Genomic DNA, 6,433 nt, shown 5'->3' with positions numbered 1-6,433 from the left:
AGCGGGGTGGGGAGAGGAATACATCCATTCACAGAAGATAGGGAAAAGCCACAGCATATGGGGAGAAAGAAGAAACAAACTTTCATAGGAGATAGAGAAATGCTGATAAACAGGAGAAAGAGAAAAACAGATTTTCACAGGAGATAGAGAATTCCACCACTGAAGGGGAGAGAAGGAGTGTGTGTGGGGGGGACACCATGAGGGGTTTGAGCTTTGAAGCTGATATAGTGACCAATCAGAAGGGAATATCAAGAGACAAAGAACTGCAGCCTTTATAAACCTTAGAAAAAGGGGCTTAGTGGGTTACCTCCTTTGGGACCTCCTCCGTACATGGCAGTCGGTACTTGCTTTCAATAAATTTCCACCTTTCCATCTACCACATTTTGTCTGTGGCTTCGTTCTTCGAATCCATCTGGACAAGAACCTGGGAAAGAAACCACCTTTGCATCCTGCTCAGGAAAAACCACCAGACTCAATAGGTAGATATTTAACTACTGAGCCACACCAGCTGGGCAATTGAAAACATTTTTAAAAACAACGGCAAAAAAATTTACTCCAATTAATTTTACTTTACTGAACTTTCATTTTGGGAATATACTGACTCTTAGGGAACAAGTTTGTACTTAATATCGAGGATAAAGCTTTCCACTATTTCAAAGCCAATAATAATATATAGCCTACATAAATTATACATGTGTTGGTAATATTTAATCAACCAGGATTCCATTAATGACCTCTGGGTAAAATAAATATTTTAGCATTGATTTAAAAGAAAACCAGCATGGTTCATTACTCAGTGTGACCATAATCAGAACTTTGTGGGAGGTGAACATACATTTTGCAGAGCAGATATTAAGAGAAATGTGTCCTCTTTCTCCCTCTGTTTTTCTTGCTCAGACTATGATTAGAGCTGGTAAAGGTCCTTAGGAAGCACCAGATAATGCTGTGCCACAGAATTAAGTAGTTCAAAGTAGTTCTGCCTTTCTCATGTCAACTATATTATGCCCTAATTTTTTTAAGTGACTCAAGGTTAGGACTGTGCTCTATAGATGTGGAATATTATTTATCAGGGTAGAAACCTATTTATTTAACAAGATAGTTCAATGTTCATTTAGATATGTAATCTCTGAGAGATCAAATGCTCTCAAATTTATTTCCTGCACTTTGAAACACACATCTCTACCCATTTCATATAGAAACATCAAAACCTTCAAATGGCAAGGAAGAGTAAACTTTAGAGAATTTGGAATATCTATGTGCTATTGGTAAAAAAATATAACCTTTTATTTTTTGACATTATTAAGATAAAACACAAAATGTTAGAAATTTCAAAATAAAACTCTATAAACTGTGCAAATAAAATACTTTCATGAGAAATGAGCTTCCTTTTATAAATAGAACTAGAGGCCAAGTGCACAAAAATTTGTGCACTTGGGGGAGGGGTCTCTCAGTCCGGCCTGTGCCCTCTTGCAGTCTGGAACCCCTTGGGGGATGTCCACCTGCTGGCTTAGGCCCTCTGCCTAAGCTGGCAGTCAGACATCCCCCTTGCAGTCCAGGAGCCCTCAGGGATGTCCACTTTGCATCAGGGAGCAGGCCTAAGCTGAAGTTTGATATCCTTAATGCTGATGAGGAGGCGGGAGAGGCTCCCGCCACCACAGCTGTGCTGGTAGCCGTCAGCCTGGCTTGAGGATGAGCAGAGCTCCCCCTGTGGGAGCACTCTGAGCACCAGGGGGCATCTCCTGCATCGAGCATCTGCCCCCTGGTGGTCAGTGTGTGTCATAGTGACCAGTCATTTCCAGTCCTTCTGCTGTTAGGGTCAATTTGCATATTACCCTTTTATTATAAGGTTAGAGGCCTGGTACACTGGTGGAGGCTGGATGGTTTCCCCTAAAGGATGTCTCAAATCAGGGTGGGGGTCCCGCTGGGGTGCCTGGCCAGCCTGGGTGAGGGGCTGAGGTCCGTTTTCAGACTGGCCACACCCCCTTCAAAGTGGGGGTCCCCGCTGGATGCCTGGCTAGCCTGGGTGAGGAGCTGATGGCTGTTTGCAGTCTGGCCACAGCCCCTTCAGGGTGGGGGTCCTGCTGGGGTGCCTGGACAGCCTGGGTGAGTGACTGATGGCTCTTTGCAGGCTGGGCACAGCCCCCTGCCACCCAAGCTCCCAGTGGAGGCTGGCTGGAAGCAGATATCTGGGATTTATTTATCTTCTATAATTGAAAATTTGTTTCCTTGAGCAGAGGCCACAGCCGGACAGGGCAGGCAGGGAGCTTGGCTTCCTCCATTGCAGGGGCAACCAAGCCTCCTGCTAGCTCCAGCTCCCAGGCTGCTGGCCACCATCTTGATAGGGTTAATTTGCATATAGCTGCTCTGATTGGCTGGTGGGTGTGGCTGAGGCATGGTAAATTTGCATGTTTCTCTTTTATTAGATTAGACTAGATGCCCGGTGCACAAAAATTTCTGCACTCGGGGGAGGGGGGGTCCCTCATCCCATTCTGTGCCCTCTTGGAGTCTGGAACCCCTCAGGGGTTGACCACCTGTTGGCAATCAGACATCCCTCTGGCAGCCCAGAAGCCCTCGGGGGATGTCCACTTGCCAGTGGGGAGCAGACCTAAGCTGCAGTCGGACATCCTTAGTGCTGCTGAGGAGGTGGGAGAGGCTCCCTCCACCACCGCTGTACTCGCAGCCGTCAGCCTGGCTTGTGGCTGAGCAGAGCTCCCCCTGTGAGAGTGCACTGACCACCAGGGGGCAGCTCCTGCATTGAGCATCTGCCCCCTGGTGGGTCAGTGTGTGTCATAGTGACCAGTCATTCCCAGTAGTTCTGCTGTTAGGGTCGGTTTGCATATTACCCTTTTATTACATAGGAGAGAGGCCTGGTGCATGGGTAGGGGCTGGCTGGTTTGCCCTGAAGGGTGTCCTGGATCAGGGTGGGGGTCCTGCTGGGGTGCTTGGCCATCCTGGGTGAGGGACTGCTGGGTGTTTGCAGGCTGGTCACACCACCTTCAGGGTGGGAGTTCCCACTGGGGTGCCTGGCCAGCCTGGATGAGGGGCTGATGGCTGTTTTCAGGCTGGTCAAGCACCCCCCCCCCAGTGGACCCTTACCCCATGGAGGTTTGGCCAGCCTGGGTGAGGGGCTGAGGGCTGTTTTAAGGCTGGCCACACCTTTTTGAGTTGGGGGTCCCCACTGGGGTGCCTGACCAGTCTGTGTGAGGGGCTGAGGGCCGTTTTCAGGCTGGCCAAGCCCCCCCAGAGACAGAAGCTGCCAGCCTCTCCTTTTTTCTTTTTTTCTTTTTATTTGGGATTTATTTACCTTCTATAATTGAAACTTTGTAGCCTTGAGAGGAGCTCAGAGCCGGCCAGGGCAGGCAGGAGGGAAGCCTCCTGCTTGCTCCAGCTCTGTGGCCACAGCCAGCTGAAAGCAGGTATCTGGGGTTTATTTACCTTCTATAATTGAAACTTTGTTGCTTTGAGTGGAGCTCAGAGCTGGCCGTGGCAGGTGGGAAGTTGGCTTCCTCCATCATTGGGGCAACCAAGCCTCCTGCTTGCTCCAGCTCCGTGGCTGCCAGCCACCATCTTTGTTGGGTTAATTTGCATATAGTCGTTCTGATTGGCTGGTGGGCGTGGCTTAAGGCATAGTGATGGTACAGTCAATTTGCATGTTTGTCTTTTATTAGTGTAGATATTTTAGTATGAGTATACATCCTTTGAAAAGCTACAAGGATTTCTAAATATAGAGTTTTATTAATGATTTCTAAGTCAAAACAGTCACCATTGGCAAAATATGAATAAAGGATTACAATTTGCAAATGTAGGAAAATGTTTATCATTTTTTTGCTATTTAGCAACAGGGACTTTTATACTTTCAACAAATATTCAGGTAATTTGATCTCCTTAAATGGCTCTTGAAGTGTGTTTACTTTATAAATGTAAGAACTCTTCCATTTCCTTCTTGACAATTACAACATTAAAATGAAATTTATCATTTAAACTTCCAGTGATAAGGCTAAAGGATTTTAAATTCAATCACATTTTTTCATGTCAGATATTGCCAAGGACAGAAGCTACAGCTCATAATACTATTTTAAGATTCAATACGTTTATTTAGTATTTATAGCTGACAAACTATCAAAATCAGTTTTTATTTAAAGCCAAAAATGATCCTTTAAAGTTTTTCTTTCATGATTTTTGCTCATAATTCCTTGATAAAGCCATTTCTTAGGCAATTTATATACTTTGGTGTGAATCAGCAGAGTGTTTTCTTGTTTCATTTCTTTTTACCAAATTCAAAATAGAAATGAGTGGAGTATCCCATATCACATTAGATTAACTGTTGAGATGTTATTATTTAATGTGAAATTCAGATAGACAAATTTTTTTTTCTACTCTATTTTTTTTTTATTGCTTAAAGTATTACAAAGGGTATTACATATGTGTCCATTTTATCCCCCCGCCCTAGACAGTCCCCTAGCCTCCCCTATCCCCCAATGTCTTATGTCCACTGGTTATGCTTATATGCATGCATACAAGTCCTTTAGTTGATCTCTTACCCCCCTACCTCCTGCCCCGCAACCCTCCCCGGCCTTCCTGCGGCAGTTTGACAATCTGTTTGAGGCAGCTCTGCCTCTGTATCTATTATTGTTCAAAAGTTTATAATGGTCTCTATTATCCATGAATGAGTGAGATCATGTGGTATTTTTCCTTCATTGACTGGCTTATTTCACTTAGCATAATGCTCTCCAGTTCCATCCATGACGTTGCAAATGGTAAGAGTTCCTTCCTTTTTAGAGCAGCATAGTATTCCATCGTGTAGATGTACCACAGTTTTCTAATCCATTCATCTACTGATGGGCACCCAGGCTGTTTCCAGATCTTAGCTATGGTGAATTGTGCTGCTATGAACATAGGGGTGCATATATCCTTTCTGATTGGTGTTTCTGGTTTCTTGGGATATATTCCTAGAAGTGGGATCACAGGGTCAAATGGGAGTTCCATTTTCAGTTTTTTAAGGAAACTCCATACTGTCTTCCATAGTGGCTGCACCAGTCTGCATTCCCACCAGCAGTGCACAAGTGTTCCTTTTTCTCCACATCCTCTCCAGCACTTGTCGTTTGTTGATTTGTTGATGATAGCCAGTCTGACAGGTGTGAGATGGTACCTCATTGTTGTTTTGATTTGCATCTCTCGGATGATTAGTGACTTTGAGCATGTTTTCATATGTCTCTTGGCTTTCTGGATGTCCTCTTTTGAAAGGTGTCTATTTAGGTCCTTTGCCCATTTTTTGATTGGATTGTTTATCTTCCTTTTGTTAAGTTGTATGAGTTCCCTATAAATTTTGGAGATTAGGCCCTTATCAGATATGACATTGGCAAATATGTTTTCCCACACAGTGGGTTTTCTCGTTGTTTTGTTGATGGTTTCTTTTGCTGTGCAGAAGCTTTTTATTTTGATGTAGTCCCATTTGTTCATTTTCTCTTTCGTTTCAAGTGCCCTAGGAGCTGTATCAGTGAAGAAATTGCTTCGGCATATGTCTGAGATTTTGTTGCCTTTGGATTCTTCTAGAATTTTTATGGTTTCCTGTCGTACATTTAAGTCCTTTATCCATTTTGAGTTTATTTTTGTGTATGGTGTAAGTTGGTGGTCTAGTTTCATTTTATTGCATATATCTGTCCAATTTTCCCAACACCATTTATTGAAGAGACTATCTTGGCTCCATTGTATGTTCTTGCCTCCTTTGTCAAATATTAATTGAGCATATTGGTTCGGGCCGATTTCTGGGCTCTCTATTCTATTCCATTGATCTATATGCCTATTCTTGTGCCAGTACCAGGCAGTTTTGAGAACAGTGGCTTTGTAATACATCTTGATATCTGGTATTGAGATCCCACCTACTTTGGTCTTTTTCAGGATTGCTGCAGCTATTCGGGGTCTTTTTTTATTCCAGATGAATTTTTGGAGAGTTTGTTCTAGATCTCTGAAGTATGCCATTGGTATTTTAATGGGAAGTGCGTTGAATTTATAGATTGCTTTGGGTAGTATGGACATTTTAATGATGTTGATTCTACCAATCCATGAACACGGTATGTTCTTCCATCTGTTTATGTCTTCCTCTATATCTTTTTTCAACGTCCTGTAGTTTTCTGAGTAGAGGTCTTTTACCTCTTTAGTTAAGTTTATTCCTAGGTAGCTTAATTTTTTTGGTGCGATGGTAAACGGGATTGTTTTTATAATCTCTCTTTCTGAAAGTTCACTATTGGTGTATAGAAATGCCTCGGATTTCTTGGGGTTAATTTTGTATCCTGCTACATTGCCAAATTCATGTATTAAGTCTAGTAGTTTTTTGGTGGAGTCTCTAGGGTTTTGTATGTATAATATCATGTCGTCTGCAAATAAGGACAGTTTTACTTCCTCTTTTTCAATTTGGATGCCTTTTATTTCTTCT

The sequence above is a fragment of the Myotis myotis genome, unplaced genomic scaffold (assembly GCF_014108235.1).
Source record: "Myotis myotis isolate mMyoMyo1 unplaced genomic scaffold, mMyoMyo1.p scaffold_m19_p_2, whole genome shotgun sequence".
Taxonomy (NCBI): Eukaryota; Metazoa; Chordata; class Mammalia; order Chiroptera; family Vespertilionidae; genus Myotis; species Myotis myotis.
The sequence above is the reverse complement of the archived record's forward strand: the minus strand, read 5'-3'. Positions refer to the sequence as shown.